General features: G+C 45.6%; 1 protein-coding gene across 6 annotated transcripts in view; it reads right to left on the reverse strand.

The window, feature by feature from the left end:
* Positions 1 to 5,538, reverse strand: part of Fam193b (family with sequence similarity 193 member B) — a 40,099-nt gene extending 34,561 nt beyond the window's left edge. For 3 of the 6 annotated variants that reach the window (XM_045153172.1, XM_045153171.1, XM_004665067.2), the window contains exon 1: positions 5,391 to 5,538. The gene's annotated coding sequence lies outside the window, so the exon portion shown is untranslated. Of the gene's footprint in view, positions 1 to 4,231; positions 4,424 to 4,561; positions 4,673 to 5,390 lie in introns of those variants that run through there. The other 3 variants (XM_045153173.1, XM_045153175.1, XM_045153174.1) reach the window with 2 other exon arrangements.
* Between the last annotated feature and the right edge of the window lie 14,274 nt (positions 5,539 to 19,812).

Below are 19,812 nucleotides of genomic sequence, written 5' to 3' on the forward strand. Positions count from 1 at the left end.
AGCCAAGTACTGAGCAATAAAGACCATTCATAACACATACCCTAATGTGACTTAAATAAAATAGTTCCATGGGGGTGGAGAGATGGCTCAGCAGTTAAGGTGTTTGCCTGAAAAGCCTAAAGACCTGGGTTCGATTCCCCAGTACCCACTTCAAGCCAGATACACAGCATGTGTCTGGAGCTTGTTTGCAGCTTCTGGAAGCCCTGGCATGTCCATTCTCACTGTCTCTCTTCTCTATATCTCTTACTGCTTGCAAATAAATGAAAAACATATACTTTAAAAGTGAAATAAGCTGGGCATGGTGGTGCACATCTTTAATCCCAGCACTTGGGAGGGGAGGCACGGGTAAGAGGACTGCCATGAGTTCAAGGCCACCCTGAGACTACGTAGTGAATTTCAGGTCAGCGTGGGCTACAGTGAAACCCTACCTCAAAAAGAAAATAATAATAATAATAAAAGTAAAATAAAATACTTCTGGCACTCAAAAGTTCTAGGTGCTGTAAGCAAAGGTGTTATGATCTTAACTATCTATTTCTTACCAGACATTAAACTTACAAGTCTACCCCATTTTAAAGAAATTAAAATTCATCACAGTAAAGGCCTTTGGCATTTTTACATTATGGGTCTCTTCTGGCTTACCAAGAACCAAAGGTGCCCCTTTAGTATCTACAAAAGTGGTGAAGGCTGGGCCTGCAGGAGCTGTAAGGGGAGCTCCCTAAGGATACCCTGGTCTTCTGTATACCTCAAACCATGGCACTGGTTAGAAAGGTCATTTTGAAGCTTGCCGAGTCAATTACACATAATGAAATGGTTTCAGAAAAGATATTGACTGATCTTCTCCAAGTCCTTGAGGAAACAGATTTACTCTAAGCAGCGGGAGAACCAGATCTCTAGAGTCCCTTTAAATTAAACTGGACCATCCCAAGGGATGATGTAGAGAGGCAGGAGGTAAGGATAGGATGAGCTCATCATCTTCCACGCCTGGTTTACATTTCTAGCAGGTTTCCCTAGGCTGACTGGGTGCACACATGGATTACCAGCTGAGTGATTTCAGACTAGAAACCTAGTAGAGTCAATAGGTGAGAACACTGGGGCTTTGTCTGTGGCCACCTAGCATAGCTCCTACCTCTATGTACTGGGTTGCTCCATATGCTCTCATGAGGTAGCTGGTTAGGTTCAAATACAAAAAGAAATAGGCTCAGAGACACCAAGCAAAAGCAGAATGGGGAGTTTAACTCCAGTCAGTAAATTATCCTCTACCACTTCTTTGAACTGCTTCTAAGTTTTGTGCCCCTTCTCTTTGCTAGTAAGATAGAACCTATTTAAACTTTCCCTTAAATTAAAAGAGGGCTGGTGTTCTCAGTATATGAGACTTAGTAAACAGGAACAACTGGGAGGACTTTCAGGATTTCAAGTAGCCTTGAGGTCTCAATGTGTACATGTCATCATTAGAGAACTAGAGAGCCTTATGGTTTTTGCAGGCAAGAGAACTACTGCCTATCACAGCATGTGCACGGTGTCTGACAGCCTGGAGCAGTCAAGTGAGGACCAGGAAGTAAGATCAAAGCAGTGGAACACTAACTTAAAATTTTAAGTCGGGCGTGGTAGCCTACGGCTTTGATCTCAGCACTCAGGAGGCAGCGGTAGAAGGATCTCCATGAGATTGAGACCACTCTGAGACTGTTACAGGCCATCCTGGGCTAGAGTGAGACCCTCCCTCGAAAAGACCCCCCCCCCCAGTTAATTTAGTTAACAGCCACATATTGAGCAATAGAGATCATGCATAACACATATCCTAATGTAATTTAAATAAAATAGTTCCATGGGGCTGGAGAGGTGGCTCAGTGGCTAAGGCACTTGCCTGCAGAGCCTAAGGACTCAGGTTCAATTCTCTAGTACCTAGGTCAAGCCAGATGCACAGGGTGGCTTCCTAAAGGAAGTATGTATACTCAAAGAGACCTTGTGACAATGTGGACTCAGTGTCACCAGGACATTAGGAGATAACAGGCACAAATCCAGACGTGAGAAACTTTTTATTTATTTTTTCTTGTGTTTATGAGACAAGTTTCTTTATATAGCCCAAATCAGTTTTGAACATAGTGATCCTCCTGCCTCAGCCTTCTGAAAGCTGAAATTAGAAGTGGCAGTCACCATACCTGGCTACACCTTTATTATTTATTTATTTATTTATTTATTTATTTATTTTGGGGGGATTCAAGGTAAGGTTTCAATCTAGCCCAGGCTGACCTGGAACTCACTATATAGTCTCAGGGTGGTCTTGAACTAACAGCGATCCTCCTACCTCTGCTTCCCAAGTGCTAGGATGTATGTACCCCATGTGCAGCTTTAAACCTTTATTTTATAAACTATCAGCTCACATTAAGATTAAAAACAAGGGCTGGAGAGATGGCTTAGAGGTTAAGTGCTTGCCTGTGAAGCCTAAAGACCCTGGTTCGAGGCTCAATTCCCCAGGACCCACGTTAGCCAGATGCACAAGGGGGTGCACGCATCTGGAATTCGTTTGCAGTGGCTGGAGGGCCTGGCGTGCCCATATTCTCTCTCTCTCTCTCTCTCTCTCTCTGTCACTCTCAAAATAAATTTTAAAAAATGTTTAAATGTGTGAGTTGGGACCTTTGGAAGCAGTCTTGTTACCTATGGATTTGGATCAACTTATAACATTGAGTTTTACCTTCCTTGTCCACTCTGTCCAGACAGGGTTGATTAGGGATGGGAACCAGAGATTCTCACCAAAGGTATATGACAGCCAGTAGGCAGAGCAATGACAAATTCATACCTTGACACCAAGTACTTTTAACAAATAAACACAGCCCATTTCTCAAATCTAGACTTCACCCCTAACACAGAGTGGGACATGATCAGAGCACAGCTTACCAATGTGTTTCACATCTATGGCTGTTATGAATTCCCTAAAAGCCTGGCACGGTGGTGCACACCTTAAATCCCAGCACTTGGGAGGCAGAGGTAAGATCCCCATGAGTTTGAAGCCACCCTGAGACTACATAATAGGTTCCAGGTCAGCCTGGTCTACAGCAAGACCCTACCTCAAAAAATAATAATAAATAAATAAATAAATAATTTCATGAAGTATGTCTACAATATTCCCTAAAGTGATTTTATTTATTTATTTATTTATTTATTTATTTATTTTTGCTTTGATGCCTACAGCAGGAGTCATTTGTGTAAAAAATTTGTTATGAGTTTCTGTTTCTTCATCTAAAAATCAGGGAAACAGTATTGATATCCATCAATTTGCTCACTAACATTTGTTAATTACCAGGAACGGGGATATGATAGTGACTGACAAGGTTTCTGTGCTTTGGGTTTATGTATAAAAAACAGAAAAAGAACTGTACCAGTAGTTAATTTGTGTTTGTGCTACAGGCTGAGGAGAAATACAAAGGAGGTAGAAAGAGTAGAAGGTATGTCAACTGCCTGGCATGAATAAGTGAATGAATTGGTAGGTCAAGTAGTAGAGCAGTTAAGAGCAGGATAGGAATCTAGATGTCAGAAAAATTAATGATTATAGCTTTTGGGAAAGTTACGTCTTTAATAAAACTAGATGGTTAAGACATCTTTCAAGCCTTTTGGGAGCTCTCTGTGGCAAGGACCCTGAAGTACTATGTGTCTGTATGAAAAGAAAAGAGGACAACAAACAGCTCCTTGACTCTCCCTCCTGGAAAACAACACTCTTGGGAGGTGGGTAGAACAAGAGTAGCTTAGAGGGGAAAAAACCAACCTTCAGACTGAAAGCTAGACCCAGCAGGGTGGGTCTAACCTTTTAGAGAACCTCATTTGGAACCACTGTCAGCCCAGGGTACAAAGTAGGGAGATGTGGAGGCTTTGGACTCAATCAGCAGTGACATTTTCATTAATTAAAAATCTTCTCATTGTGATATGAGACACAAAGGAGACCAACACCAAAAGTGGGTTACAATAAGCACAGGTTCTGACCTGATTCATTCTCTCATTCACCTAATTAGGTCTACTCTAATGGCAAAAGCCCTGGGCTAGGCATGGAGGACTAGATAAATGACAGTCTGAGTCCCTGTGGAGCTCAAGCTGGGAACAGGCACAACGTTTCATCACAGAATGGGAAGTGCCACCAGAGGGAAGCACAGAGGGCTGTGGGCACAGAGGGGACACCTGGTGCAACTGGGGAGGTCAGGGAAGGCTTTCTAGGAATGGTACCCCAAATGGCATCCCCACTCACATGCACAATTCCAGAGATTCTACTAGAAGGCTGTCAAGAGCCATGCCTTCAGGCTGCACCAGCCTCCCAGAGTCCCCTGCTGCCCGATGCAGTGTCTGCAGAGCCAAACGCATCTTCCGCCACGCCTCATCCTCATCCGGCGCTGCATCCGACCCTCCAAGACTCCTGCAGGGGCCTGCCTTCCTCGGCAGGCTCAGCCAAAAAACCAACTCAAAACTCTTTCGTCAGAGCAAGCTTAGGGCAAGCCACCCAACCCCGTGTGCAACAACCCTCCCGAGAGCAACTGTGGCCCAAGCCACCCCCACCTCTCAGTGAATGCTGGCAGGGTACCTATTATATCCTTTACTCCAAAGAAAGTGACCTTCTTCCAGGTGGTACGCTGGAAGATTGCAAGAATCCTCCTAGTGTTCACTCTCATCAGGATCTGCCAAACCAGGGTCACTGGGGGCGGGAGTTGGGGGCAGTGTTAAGTAAGGGTGCCTTGTGGGACAGGAGGGCAAGTTGTGCTGGGTTTCCACCTCAGTGGAGGAGTCCCAACAGTTATGGGAAAGCCGGCTGTCTGCTCCAACTGCTCTGCTGGGCAGGTTCAGGAGGAAGGGCCCCAAGGCAGATGCGGGAGGTGCAGCTGGCTGCAGACGGTGCAGGGGAAGGAAAGGACAGTCCCGGGGGTGGGGTGGGGGGGAGAGGCAAGAGGTTGCAACCTGGCATGCTCTGGGGCGCCCTAAAATGATCTCTGCCTGGCCGGGGGGGCGGGTGGGTCGAAAAGGAAGTGGAAGGCAGAGAGCTGAGTTATGATCTCAGGACGGGAGCCCAGCCAGTCGCGGAGACCCAGCACGTTTAGCTCCAGCCCGGAGGCGGATGGCAGAGGAGGGCAAGCTCCTCGCAGGTTGCAGAAGGGCTGGACGGACTTCGGCTTTGGAGAAGGGTCTAGCCTCCATGCCTGGCTGCGCGGGGGGTGGGAGGGGATGTGTGGGACCCAGAGCGAGGGTGTGGAGGGAAGCGAGGGAGAAGAGCCTCTGCCCCGGGACTTGAAAGGATCGATCTGGCCCCAGCCGGGCAGGAGGACTGGTCCCTCTATCCCATCCCGCCCCGCTCCCGCCGCCGCCAAGAGGTGAAAAGCACCCCGAGAAGTAGAAGCGTCGCCTTGCTCGCTTCCTACCTGCAGGCTTGCAGCCAGCTTGGACTCCTCTTCCTCCCTGGGGCCGTCACGTTCAGGCTCCACGGGCACCTCCGAGGGCCCAGCACCCGCTCCCGCGGCTTCCAGGCTCGGCGGCGGCTGTGGCTCGGGCGCCTGAGGTTTCTGTAGCCCCGACGCCCGCACCCGCTCACGTCGGCCCGCGCCGCCGCTCGGCCTGCTCCGCCTCCGAGTCATGCTGCCGCTCGCGCCGCTCCCTGTCTCCCCTCGCGCCGCCGCCGCCGCCGCCGCCGCCGCTCCCCTCACAGGACAACAGCCAATATGGCGGCGCCCGACAGCCCCCTCCACCCGCTGCCAGCAGGTCAGAGGGCACGCGGCGTCTGCGCAGCCGCACTAGCCTCCGAAGCCACTCTCGCCATTTTTAGTAAGGCCATAGCCCTGAGTTCTGTGAAAGAGTAAAAAAAGGCAACCTGCTAGAGAAACGTGGGTAGCCGCTGTGGTAGCCGACCTAGGAACTTAATAATTGCCGGCTAAGTGATGAGTGAATTGATGAATTTAGGCTACGGCATTTTCACACTCATCGCTTGACTTCTTTCTTGTTTTTTTTGAGAGAGAGAGAGAGAGAGAATTGGCGTAACAGGGCCTCAGCCTCTGAAATCGAACTCCAGACGTCTTGCGCCACCCAGTGGCCATGTGTGACCTTGCAATTGCCTCACCTTCGTGCGTCTGGCTAACGTGGGATCTGGAGAGTAAAACATGGGTCCTTAGGCTTTGCAGGCAAGCACCTTAACCACTAAGCCATCTGTTCAGCCCTGTCGCTTGATTCTTACAGCACTTGGAGACAGGTACAATTATTCCCATTTTGCAGTGAAGAAACATGGAACAGACAAAATGCCTACATTGATGGATATCATCCAGCCAGAACTCATGGGTTTGTGGTCAGCCTGAGCTTAAAGACACCAAGGGAGGATTTTTGGCGTTACTTGTAAATAAAGTGTAATTCACTCGAGTTCCGCATTCTGTGCTGGGACTGCAGGATCCTTGTCCTCGAGTCTTCTGGGAAAGGCAGACGTTTAAGTACACAGTTATAACCAGTGTGATAAAGATGAAATTTCTAGGTCAGTATTATTAAAAAGTGGTATGGGGCTGGGTATGGTGATGCATGCCTTTAATTCCAGCACTGGACAGGCAGAGGTAGGTGGATGGCTGTGAGTTCGAGGCCACCCTGAGACTACAGAGTGAATTCCAGGTCAGCCTGGGCTAGAGGGAAACCCTACCTTGGGGGGGGGGGAAGAAACATAAATCAAAGCTAAATGAGGTGGCGCCTACCTTTAATCTCAGTGTTAGGAATACTAAGGTTAGGAGGATCTCTGTGAGTTTGAGACCCTACCTGGAAAGAACAAAAGATAAATTAATTAAAAATATGTGGTTGGGAACGGTAGGACTCCTTACAACATGCTCCCTCCAGACATAAAGTGGCCTGGATATCCATGACCTCGTAGTGCCTGACACTACCTACACAAGACCATCATAAGAGGAGGAAAAGATCATGGCATCAAAATAAAAGAGAGACTGATTGATATGGGGAGGGATATGGCAGAGAATGGAATTTCAAAGGGGAAAGTGAGGGGAGGGAGGGTATTACCATGGGATATTTTTGATAATCATGGAAAATGTTAATAAAAATTGAGAAAAAAAAAATATGTAGTTGGGTACAGAGGCTCCTGCCTGTAATCCCAGCACTCAAGAGGCTGAGATAGGACCATCATCATGAATTCCATGTCAGCCTGAGCGAGAGATCATGAATTAAAGAGCTGGAGAGATAGTTCAGCTTATTGAGGTACTTGCCTGAAATGTGCAATGACCCAGGGTTCAATCCCCAGTACCCACTTAAAGCCAGATACAGAGAGTGGCGCAAGCATCTGGAGTTTTTGTCACAGCTAGAGGCCCTAGCACACCCATTCCCTCCCCCCTCTTTCTGTCTCTCTGTGTGCTTGCAAATAAATAAATAAATGAAAATATTAAAAAGAAAGAAGGTGACAGGCAGCTGAGTGAGTACCATGGGCCATGGCCAGGATCACCACCATCGAGGTGGCAGCAGGCCAGCGTTACAGAGAGGGCAGGATTCCTTTAGTGGGAAGTGGGGAAAGAAAGGCAGCCCTGGAACTGGCTGAACTGAGGTGGCTTCCTTGAATGGTAGGATCCAGCCGGTTGAAGAGGGGCTAGTTCTGATCAGGAGATGCTGGCTACTGCCCTGTAGAGACTGAGGAAGCAGAAAAAGCTGCTGATAAGAGTGAGAGATGAAGAAAAAATCCAGGGCTGGAGAGATGGTTTAGCGGTTAAGCGCTTGCCTGTGAAGCCTAAGGACCCCGGTTCGAGGCTTGGTTCCCCAGGTCCCACGTTAGCCAGATGCACAAGGGGGCGCACTCGTCTGGAGTTCGTTTGCAGAGGCTGGAAGCCCTGGCGCATCCATTCTCTCTCTCTCCCTCTATCTGTCTTTCTCTCTGTGTCTGTCGCTTAATTTGAAAAAAAAGAAAAATCCAGCTTCAAGAAGCTAAAACATGCCAGACATGGTGGTGCACGCCTTTAATCCCAGCACTCAGGAGGCAGAGGTAGGAGGATCACCATGAGTTCAAGGCCACCCTGAAACTACATAGTGAATGCCAGGTCAGCCTAAGCTAGAGTGAGACCCTACCTCAAAAAACCAAAACAGAAAAAAAAATTGCAGAAGAGTCAGATAGGAGGTATGTTAGTGATTATTGAAGAAGACTTGGAACACATGGAAAAACGAGCCGAGCCGAGTTGGCAAGAGTCCCGTTGTTGAGAAATGAAAAAGCAGATCAGACTGATGGACGAGAACCTGAAGTGTCTGGATGCTATGGAAGAAAAATGCTCTCAAAAAGAAGACAAAAGGGCTGGAGGGATGACTTAGTGGTTAAGGTGCTTGCCTGCAAAGCCTAAGGACCCAAGTTTCATTCCTTAGTACATATGTAAGCCAGATGCAAAGGTGGCGCATGCATCTGAAGTTCATTTACAGTGGCCAGAGGTCCTGGCGTGCCTGTTCTCTATCTGCCTCTACTTCTCCCTCCCTTCCCCCTCAAGCAAATATATGTAAGAAGACAAAGAGGAAAGAATAAAAATTCTTATTCAGGGACTGGGGAAATGATTTAGTGGTTATGGCATTTGCCTGTAAAGCCTAAGGACCCGGGTTCGATTCCTCAGAACCCACGTAAACCAGATGCACAAGGGGGCACATGTGTCTGGAGTTCATATGCAGTGACTAGAGGCCCTGGCGTGCTCATTCTCTCTCTCTCTGTCTCTTTCTGTCTCATAAATAAATAAAATATTTTTTTTTTAATTCTTATTCATGAGGGGTTGGAAAGATGGCTCAGCAGCTACAGGAACATGGATTACAAAACCTGACAGCCCAGGTTTGATTCCCCAGTACTCACATGAAGCCATATGCACAAAGTAGTGCATGCGTCTGGAGTTTTTTCGCAGCAGCACTAGGCTCTGGTGCACTCATTCTCATTCATTCATTTTCTCTGTAAATAAAAATATTTTTATATTTTTTATTCTTTTTTTCAAAATATTACCTATTTATTTATTTATTTGACAGAGAAAGAGGGAGACGCTTGTGGTATTAAAAATGTGTGCCAGCACACACAGCTTGCAAATAAAATATTTTTAAAAAAATGTAAACCGGGTGTGGTGGTGCATGCCCTTAATCCCAGCACTCAGGAGGCGAAGGTAGGAGGATCGCCATGAGTTCGGGGCCACCCTGAGACTACTTAGTAAATTCCAGGTCTACCTGGACTAGCTAGAGTGAGACCCTACCTCAAAAAAAGGGGGGGGCCTGGAGAGATGGCTTAGCAGTTAAAGCACATGTTTGTAAAGCCTAAGGATCCAGGTCCAATTCGCCAGGTCCCACGTAAGTCAGATGCACATGGTGGCATATGCATCTGGAATTCATTTGCAGAAGCTAGAGCCCTTGTGTGCCCATTCTCACTCTCACTCTCTCTCTGTCTCTAGTAAGTAAATAAAAATGAAAATAGACTCTTTTTTAAAAAAGGACTAAAAAAATAGAACTAGTCGGAAAGAAGAGGGGATTTAGGATGGGAGGTATGGATGTAAGGGCGGGAGGGGATTATTATCAGGGTGCATTATGTATATGTATGGAGGTTGTCAAAAAGAGGGCTGGAGAGATGGCTCAGCGGTTAAAGGTGCTTGCTTTAACTGCCTGGGTTTGATTCCCCAGTGCCTACGTAAAAGCCAGATAAACAAAGTGGCCTATATATCTGGAATTTGGCTTAAGTGGTAAGAGCTCTTGGCGTGTCCATACTCTTTCTTTCTTCCTTTCTTCCTTTTTTCTTTCTGTCTTGAGGCCACCCTGAGACTACATAGTGAATCCCAGGTCAGCTTGGGCTAAAGCAAGACCCTACCTTGAAAAAGAAAACAAAACAAACAACAAAACAAAAAACCTGACAAAGAAGCAGTTTAACGAAAGGAAACATTTACTCCGGCTTTCGATTTCTGGGGATACAGGCTATGAAGGTAGCAAAATCATGGAGTCAGGAGCAAGAGGTGATCAGTTCTCCTTACATTACATCTGTAGTTTGGCAGCAGAGAATGTGAACAGGAAATGGGATGGGGCTCTAAAACCTCAAGATCTGTCCAAGATGACCCACTTCCTCCAGCTAGGATCTGCCTCACCACATTTCTACAGTCTTACCAAACAGTGCCACCCACTGGGAACCAAGTGTTCAAACACATGAGCCTATAGGGGAATGTTTCACATGTTCTCCATCCAGAATGTACTATTTCGTGAAGTTAGCTTCTCTCTGAGTCACCCTAGAGTTGATTCGTCTCAATAGGATCTCAGGGAAGCTCTCTTGAAGAGTGGCTTAGGCCATCTGGGGAATCAGCCCAGTAGCAGCTCCATGTTCAATGAAAGACTCCATCTCAAGGAAACAAAGTGGGATTGTGATAGAGGACACCTGATATTCTCATCTGGCCCTCACAGGCGTGTACAACAGGGCACATGCATCTGCACACACGTGTACGTACACATCACACCATACATGCCTCATGTAGACAACAACAGAAAATAATTGCTTGAAATTTTCAAAAAATTAATGATGTGGGGAGGTAATATGATGAAGAATGGAATTTCAAAGGGGAAAGTTCGGGGGGGGGAGATATTACCATGACATATTTTTTTAAAATTATTTATTTATTTATTCAAGAGCGACAGACACAGAGAGAAAGACAGATAGAAGGAGAGAGAGAGAATGGGCGCGCCAGGGCTTCCAGCCTCTGCAAACGAACTCCAGACACGTGCGCCCACTTGTGCATCTGGCTAACGTGGGACCTGGGGAACCAAGCCTCGAACCGGGGTCCTTAGGCTTCACAGGCAAGCACTTAACCGCTAAGCCATCTCTCCAGCCCCCATGACATATTTTTTATAATTATGGAAAATGTTAATAAAAATTGTGAAAATAAAAAAATTAAAAAATACATTAAAAAAAATAATGATGACAGTGTAGAGATTTAAAAAGCTCAGAGAACACAACGTAAGAAAAAGTACAGCTGGCATGGTGGTACACACCTATAATTCCAGCACTTGGGAGGCAGAGATAAGAGGAGGGGCATGAGTTTGAGGCCACCCTGAGACTACATAGTGCATTCTAGGTCAGCCTGAGCTAGAGTCAGACCCTGCCTCAAGGAAAAAAAAAAAAAAGCTGGGCATGGTGGTGCATGCCCTTAATCCCAGCACTCCAGAGACAGAGGTAGGAGGATTGCCAAGAGTTCAAGGCCACCCTACATAGTGAATTCCAGGTCAGCCTGGACTAGAGTAAAACCCTACCTTGAAAAAAAAAAAAAAAAAGCCAGGCATGGTGTTGCATGCCTTTAATCCTAGCACTTGGGAGGCAGAGGTAGGAGAATCACTGTTAATTCAAGGCCACTCTGAGAATATAGAGTGAATTCCAGGTTAGCCTGGGCTAGAGTGAGACCCTACTTCAAAAAACAAAACAAAACAAAACAAAAACAGGGCAGGAGAGATGGCTTAGCAGTTAAGCGTTTGCCTGTGAAGCCTAAGGACCCTGATTCGAGGCTCGATTCCCCAGGACCCACGTTAGCCAGATGCACAAGAGGGCACACGCATCTGGAGTTCGTTTGTGGTGGCTGGAGGCCCTGGCACACCCATTCTCTTTCTCTCTCTCTCTCTCTCTATCTGCCTCTTTCTCTCTGTCACTTTCAAATAAATAAAGTAACAAAAAAAGTTAAAAAAAAAAAAAAAAAAAACAAACTAACTAACTAACAAAAAAAAAGAAAAGAAAAAGTAATGGCTGGAGAGATGGCTTAGCAGTTAAGACGCTTGCCTGGGAAGCCTAAGAATACATGTTTGAATCTCCAAGTCCCTCATAAGCCAGACTCACAGTGATGCAAGCTCGCAATGTCACACATGTCTGGAGTTCGTTTGCAATGGCTGTAGCCCCTGGGGTGCCCATTCTCTCTTTCTCTCTCTCACTCGCTCAAATAAAGTTCAAAAAAAAAAAAAAAGAAAAGAAAAGAAAAAGAAAAAGTAAGCTAGGGGCCTGGAGAGATGGCTTAGCAGTTAAGGCATTTGCCTGCAAAGCCAATGGATCCCGGTTCAACTCTCTAGGACCCACATAAGCCAGATACACAAGGGGGCACATGCATCTGGGGTTCATTTGCAGTGGCTGGAGGTCCTGGCATGCCCATTCTCTCTCTTGCTCCCTCTTTCTCTGAAATAATTAAATAAATATATATATTTTTTAAAGTAAGCTGGGCATGGTGGTGCAGGACTTTAATCCCAGAATTTGGAATCAGCATGATTTTGAGGCCAGCCTGGGACTACAGAGTGAGTTTCAGGTCAGCCTGGGCTAGAGCGAGACCCTACCTTGAATTAAAAAAATAGATATAATTTTTTTTTCTTTTTAAAATGTTTATTTATTTGCAAATAGAGAAAGAGAAAGAATGGGCATGCCAGGGCCTCCAATCACCACACACTCCAGACACATGCACCACTGCATCTGGCTTTATGTGGGCACTGGGGAGTAGACCCTGGGTTGTTAGGCCTTGCAGACAAACACCTTAACTGCTAAGCCGCTAGATATAATTTTTTAAATAGATATAAATTTAAAAAAAAACTATTGTCAACTTAATTGGGTCAAGAAATGAGAGACAGGGCTGGAGAGATGGTTTAGCGGTTAAGCGCTTGCCTGTGATGCCTAAGGACCCCGGTTCGAGGCTCGGTTCCCCAGATCCCACGTTAGCCAGATGCACAAGGGGGCGCTCGCGTCTGGAGTTCGTTTGCAGAGGCTGGAAGCCCTGGCACGCCCATTCTCTCTCTCTCCCTCTATCTGTCTTTCTCTCTGTGTCTGTCGCTCTCAAATAAGTAAAAATTTAAAAAAAAAAAGAAAGAAAGAAATGAGAGACACCTGTAGGGCAAATCTGTGAGAGCATTTCCAGGGAGGGATAACTGAAAGGGGGTGTGAGCAGCCCTTTCAGAGGCAACCTGTACGTTAGAGGTTCCTGGAAAAAGCAGGGCTTTTGGCCCAGCTGCTCGAACTCAAGGCAATCCTCCTACTTCTGCCTCCCAAGCACTGGGGTTAAAAGAGTGTGTCACCATGCCTGGCTTCCTTTTTTGTTTGTTTGTTTGTTTGTTTTTGTTGTTGTTTTTTAAATTATTTATTTATTTATTTGAGAGCGACAGACACAGAGAGAAAGACAGATAGAGGGAGAGAGAGAGAATGGGCGCGCCAGGGCTTCCAGCCTCTGCAAACGAACTCCAGACGCGTGCGCCCCCTTGTGCATCTGGCTAATGTGGGACCTGGGGAACCGAGCCTCGAACTGGGGTCCTTAGGCTTCACAGGCAAGCGCTTAACCGCTAAGCCATCTCTCCAGCCCTTGTTTTGTTTTTTGAGGTAGGGTCCGGTTCTAACCCAAGCTGACCCAGAATTCACTATGTAGTCTCAGGGTGGCCCCAAACTCAACAGCAATACTTTTACCACCGCCTCCCAAGTGCTAGGATCAAAAGCATGCACCACCACACCTAGCCACCCTTGATTCTTGCTGGTGCATGTATCTACCCGACTGCTGACATCCATCATGGACATTGGAACTCAGCCTTCTCCAGCCTTCCTGTGTGGCCTGAAGACCAGTGTCCAGAATCCTCCAGGCCTTCAGCAAAGATCAAGACTGCTGAGGCATCCAGGCTCATGGACTGAGAAACTATTGGATTCTTGGACACTCCAGAATACAGGCAGCTATTGTTGGACTGCAAAGTCCATATCATGTACGTCAAGCTAATAAATCCCCTTGTGATATACATTTATTGATGTCTGTTCACCTAGAGAACCCTGACCAGGCTCTGGAGATATTGCTCAGTGGTTAAAAGGCCTTTGCTTGCAATGCCTTACAGCCCTGATTTGATTCCCCACTACCCACGTTAAGCCAGATGCACAAATTGGCATGTGTCTAGAGTTTGCAGCAGCAGGTAGCCCTGGTAGGCCTATTCTCTCCCTTTCCTTTTTTTCTCTCAAATAAATAAATAAATACTTGAAATGTTTAGTTATTTATTTTTTTTGGACATCCAGGCCATTTTATGTCTGGAAGAGAACGTTGTAAGGAGTCCTACCCTGCCTTTGGCTCTTACATTCTTTCCGCCACCTCTTTCGCAATGAACGCTGAGCCTTGGAAGGTGATAGAGATATTGCAGTGCTGAGCACTCCTCTGTCACTTCTCAGCATCATGGTGCCTTCTGAGTCATCCCAAGGACACTGCCATATGAAAAGGGAAGGCTGTCTAACCAAAAGTGAGGGTAGCATTAATATATGGGTATGAACATTAAGAGAAGTGCTTACTGGACAATTTGGTGAGCATAGTATATCCATTTAGCCAGACATCAGCAGACATTACACCCCTAGGGCTCATGACTACCCCTGTTGTAGGTTTTCAGCATCAGGGATGTATTCCCTCCCATGGAGCAGGTCTCCAGGTCAATTAGAGAGCTTTTGGTTTTGTTCATAACAGACATGCCACTATTGCACCCATTGGCTCATTTGGCCTGGCTGGCCAAATTTAAGGCTTGCAGTATCCACTGTTGAGTATCTCCACTAGCGACTTCTCTCTCTCCCATTGAACTGCCCGCACCTTAGCTTTTTCCAGCTTTCTGTCAGCTGGTCTACATGGAAGGGGTTATCAGCTCAGCTCCAGCAGGATTTCTCTGTGACCTTGAAGCCCAAGTATTGTGAAGTCTTCAGCAATAGGGTCTCACCATCTATTTATGGTGGGAAACCAAGGGCCTTGGCAATGGCCTGTAATGTTTTGGGGGGTATCAGTGACCTTCCTGGCCAACAACTTACTGGACAGCATCCCATCCCTGGCACTGAAAATTTTTTTTTTAATTTTTTTTTATTTATTTATTTGAGAGCGACAGACACAGAGAGAAAGACAGATAGAGGGAGAGAGAGAGAATGGGCGCGCCAGGGCCTCCAGCCTCTGCAAACGAACTCCAGACGCATGCGCCCCCTTGTGCATCTGGCTAACGTGGGACCTGGGGAACTGAGCCTCGAACCGGGGTCCTTAGGCATCACAGGCAAGCGCTTAACCGCTACGCCATCTCTCCAGCCCTGAAAATTTTCTAGTAACAATCTACGGCTTCTGGATGTGCCATTGTCAAAGAAAGTAGGTTTCCATATAACTTATTTATGTCCTCTTAGATTTTTAAAAATATTTTTATTTATTTATTTATTTGACAGAGAAAGAGGGAGAGAGAGAATGGATGTGCCAGGGCCTCCAGCCACTGAAAATAAACTCCAGACGCGTTGTGCCCCCTTGAGCATCTTGCTAATGTGGGTCGAATCGAACCTGGGTCCTTTGACTTTGTAGGCAAACGCCTTAACTGCTAAGCCATCCCTCCAGCCCTCCTCTTAGATTTTGATTAGCACTCCCTCCACCTTTCTTTTTCTCAATCTCTTCCCCTGACCTCACTTAGGCCTTTTCACCCCCATTAATCTGTTCTTCTATTAACATATATACAATACCATCCTATTGAGTCCCCCTCCCTCCCATTATATTCCCTTTCTTCCTTCCTGGCCTCTGCTACTGAGTTTTCTTCCTACTCACATACAAGTCCAACCATTTGTAGCTAGGATCCACATATGAGAAAGAACATGTAATGTTTGGCTTTCTGGACCTGGGTTATTTCACTAAGTATAATACTTTCCAAATCCATCCATTTTCCTGCAAATTTCATAATTTCATATTTCTTGACCACTGAGTAGAACTCCATTGTATAAATGTGCCACATCTCCATTATCCACTCATCAGTTGAAAGACATCTAGGCCGGTTCCATTTCCCAGCTATTGTGAATAGAGTGGCAATAAACATGGTTGAGCAAGTATCTCTAAGGCAGTGAGACAAATCCTTAGGATATATGCCTAGGAGTGCTATAGCTAGGTCATATGGTAGATCTATTTTTAGCTGTCTCAGGAACCTCCACACAGATTTCCACAATGGTGGGACCAGATTGCATTCCCACCAACAATGTGGAAAGGTTCCTCTTTTTCCCTATCCTTGCCAGCATTTATGGTCATTTGTTTTCATGATGGTAAATCTTTTTTATTTTTATTTTTTTTTTTGAGGTAGGGTCTCACTCTAGCCCAGGCTGACCTGTGTAGTCTTTGGCCTCAAACACACAGTGATCCTCCTACCTCTGCCTCCCAAGTGCTGGGAGATTAAAGGCGTGTGCCGCCATACCCAGTTTAGTGTTCTCTTTTTAAAAATATGTGTATTTGAGCCTGTGTGGCGGCACACGCCTTTAATCTCAGCTCTTGGGAGGCAGAGGTAGGAGGATCACTCAGGAAGCAGACGTAGGAGTGAGACCCTACCTTGCAAAACAAAAACAAAAAATCAAAAAGAGAAGAGAAGTGACTAAGTTAAACAAAACCACAGAAATCTGTGGCTTAGTACAGTCACTTTATATAAGACATGTTAAAGGAAGTTGTGCTGGCAGAGTGTGATATCAGAGAAACAGAGTACCAGAGAGTATGGTATCAGGAATGCGGCATCAGAGGAAAAATTTAAGCACAAATAAATGAGCAGCTCTAAAAGTGAAATATTTGAGGTAAATTCAATCTTATTTAATTCCTATTTTGATTGCTTTATGAAATAATTGACTGAAAAAAAAAACTGGTGACAAAAAAAAAAATTGGTGGGGACTGAGTAGTTAATTACACTTCCTGTGTGTTGCAGTCAGGTTGGTATTGCTGGTAGAAATCACCCGACCAAGAGCAGCTTTTGGGAAAAAAGGTTATCTTTGTTTGGGTTTTTTTTTTTTGTTGTTGTTTGGTTTACAGGCTCAAAGGGGAAACTCCATGATGGCAGGAAAAATGATGGCATGAGCAGAGGGTGGACATCACCCCCTGGCCAACATCAGGTGGACAATAGCAACAGGAGAGTGTGCCAAACACTGGCACGAGGAAGCTGGCTATAACACCCATAAGCCTGCCCCCAACAGTACACTGCCTCCAAGAGATGTTAATTCCCAAATCTCCATCAGCTGGGAACCTAGCACTCAGAACACCTAAATTTATGGGGTTACCTGAATCAAACCACCACACTGTGAAAGCAAGAAGGCTTGAAGTCGGCTGAGGCTGCCTGAATTCAAATCTCCAGAACCCACATACACAGCAGGGTGTGGCCACACACACCTGTAGCCCCAGTTCTGTGGGGAGTGGAGATCAGTGAACTGTTGGGGCTTGTGAATGGCAAATTTCGAAATCAAAAAGAGACTCTATCGCAATTAAAAATAGGTAGTTACTGATGGATACCTGAAGTTCTCTAGCTGCTGTTCATGCCCTAGATCAACACATACACGCCATGTACTACACACACTGCACAACCCTTATCAAGCACTTGCCAAAAAAAAAAAAAAAATAGGGCTAGAGAGATGGCTTAGTGGTTGAGGTGCTTGCCTGTGAAGCCCAAGGACTCAGGTTCGATTCTCCAGATCCCACATAAATCAGACAGTGGCTCACTCGTCTGGAGTTTGTTTGCAGTGGCTAGAGACCCTGGTGTACCCATTCTTTCCCTCTTCCATTCTCTCTCTCTAATAAATAGAGAAAAAAAAATTAAATAGTAAGCCAGGTGTGGTGGCACCCACCTTTAATCCCAGCACTCCAGAGGCAGAGGTGAGAGGATCACCATGAGTTCGAGGCCAGCCACTCTGAGACTACTACAGGTCAGCCTGGGCTAGAGTGAAATCCTACCTCGAAATAAAACAAAACAACAATAACAACAAAAAGTAGATGGTAGAACATGGGCCTAGGATTTGTCAGCTCTGGATTTAATCTCTCACAATTTGCTGTTCCCCAAAGAAACAAATAGAATGTGCTTTCAGCAAATGTATGTAAGATATATGATAATGATATTTTAAAAGATGAGAGAGAGGGCTGGAGAGATGGCTCAGCAGCTAAGGTGTTTGCCTGCAAAGCCTAACTAACAACCCAGATTTAATTCACCATGGAAAGCTAGAGGTACCAAGTGGTACACATATCTGGAGTTCGTTTGCAGCAGCTACAGGCTCTAGCATGTCCATATTGTCATTCTTTTTTTTTTTAATTTTTATTTATTTATTTGAGAGCGACAGACACAGAGAGAAAGACAGATAGAGGGAGAGAGAGAGAGAATGGGCGCGCCAGGGCTTCCAGCCTCTGCAAACGAACTCCAGACGCGTGCGCCCCCTTGTGCATCTGGCTAACATGGGACCTGAGGAACCGAGCCTCAAACTGGGGTCCTTAGGCTTCACAGGCAAGCACTTAACCGCTACACCATCTCTCCAGCCCCATATTGTCATTCTTATTCTCTCTCTCTCTCTCTCTCTCTCTCTGCTTGCAAATAAATAAATAAATAAAATATTAAAAATACATTTTAGCTGGGCGAGGTTGTACATGCCTTTAATCCTAGCACTTGGGAGGCAGAGGTAGGAGGATCACCATGAGTTCAAGGACACCCTGAGACTCCATAGTGAATTCCAGGTCAGCCTGTGCCAGAGACCCTTCTTCAAAAAAGAAAAACAAAGATGGAGACAGAAAGCCAGGCATAATGGCCCTGCAGAGGTAATATTTTAAGGGGAAGCATGAAGGCATTTCCACTAAATTTCCCTCATCAGGGCCAAATGAAAATAAAAAGAATCAAAGAGAAAGAGAAGACTTCCATCTTATATGAACCCACAGGATAATCACCCAACCTTAAACCACAAACTGAAGACTGCCAAAGCACACTGAAATTTGGACAAAATCCAGTAAGGACAAGACTGGTATCTGGGATTTGCTTGTCTGCAGGAGGCCCTGGTTTGAGCTTAACACTCATTCTCTTTCTGGGTGTGGGTCAGCACACCCAGCTTATTTTTATTTTATTTATTTATTTTTAATTTTTTCATTTCTATTTAATTAATTAATTAATTAATTTATTTATTTATTTATTTGAGAGAGACAGAGAAAGACACACACACACAAGGAGGGAGAGAAAATGGGCGCACCAGGGCCTCCAGCCACTGCAAACGAACTCCAGATGGGAGCGCCCCCTCGTGCATCTGGCTAACGTGGGGAATGGAGCCTCCAACCAGTGTCCTTAGGCTTCACAGGCAAGCGCTTAACACTAAGCCATCTCTCCAGCCCTGTTTTTATTTTTTATTTGGGTGGGAGGGATAGGGCTAAGGCCTCCACCTTTACAATCTAACTCCAGGCGCTTGTGCCACCTAGTGGGCATGTACACCTTTGTGTGTCAAGCTTACATAGGATCTGGAGAGTCAAACATGGGTCCTTAGGCTTTGCAGACAAGGTCCTTAACTGCTAAGCCATCTCTCCAGCCCTAGGCTCCTTTTTTTTTTTTTTCCTGGTTTTTCGAGGTAAGGTCTCACTCTAGGTTAGGCTAGCCTGGAATTCACTATGTAGTCTCAGAGTGGCCTTCAACTCATGGTGATCCACCTTCCTCTCTGCCTTCCAAGTGCTGGAATTAAAGGTGTGTGCCAGCACACCTGGCTCTAGGCCCGTTATTTTATATATATATATATATATATATGTATATATATATATATATATTTTTTTTTTTTTTATTTTTTTTTTTTTTGACACAGAGAAAGAGGGAGACAGAAAAAATGGACACACCAGGGCCTACAGCCACTGAAAAGGAACTCCACATGCATGTGCCACCTTATGCATCTGGTTAATGTGGGTCCTGGGGAATAGAACCTGGGTCCTTTGGCTTTGTAGGCAAAGCCTTAACCGCTAAGCCATCCCTAGGCGCCCCCCCACACTTATTTTTTTCTTTTGATTTTTTTCAATTTTTTTATTAACAACTTCCATGACTATAAAAAATATCCCATGGTAATACCCTCCCTCCCCCCACTTTCCT

The sequence above is a fragment of the Jaculus jaculus genome, chromosome 6, assembly GCF_020740685.1.
Source record: "Jaculus jaculus isolate mJacJac1 chromosome 6, mJacJac1.mat.Y.cur, whole genome shotgun sequence".
Lineage (NCBI taxonomy): Eukaryota > Metazoa > Chordata > Mammalia > Rodentia > Dipodidae > Jaculus > Jaculus jaculus.